The sequence below is a fragment of the Penaeus monodon genome, chromosome 19 (assembly GCF_015228065.2).
Source record: "Penaeus monodon isolate SGIC_2016 chromosome 19, NSTDA_Pmon_1, whole genome shotgun sequence".
NCBI classification, from domain to species: domain Eukaryota; kingdom Metazoa; phylum Arthropoda; class Malacostraca; order Decapoda; family Penaeidae; genus Penaeus; species Penaeus monodon.
The window spans coordinates 43,429,717-43,429,964 of NC_051404.1; positions in this window are offsets into that span (position 1 = coordinate 43,429,717).

The window sequence follows — 248 nt, forward strand, 5'->3', positions numbered from 1 at the left end:
CGGGCTTGCGAAGGCAGGCTTGTGCCGGGCCCCGCCTTGCCGAGTGGCCCCCGCGGATTCGGCGCAGGCCACGAGGCCAGGCTTTGATAGCGGGGTCGCGCTTTGCGGGCTGGCTGCGTATTTGCATACGGTTGCTGGAAAACGTGTGGTAGGCCCGGGCGGCGGCGGTGGCTCTGGAATGCTCAGCACGGCGTGAAGGCGCCTGCGTGAGGAGTGGCTCGGGGATCGGAGGGCGTGGCTTTCCTCTG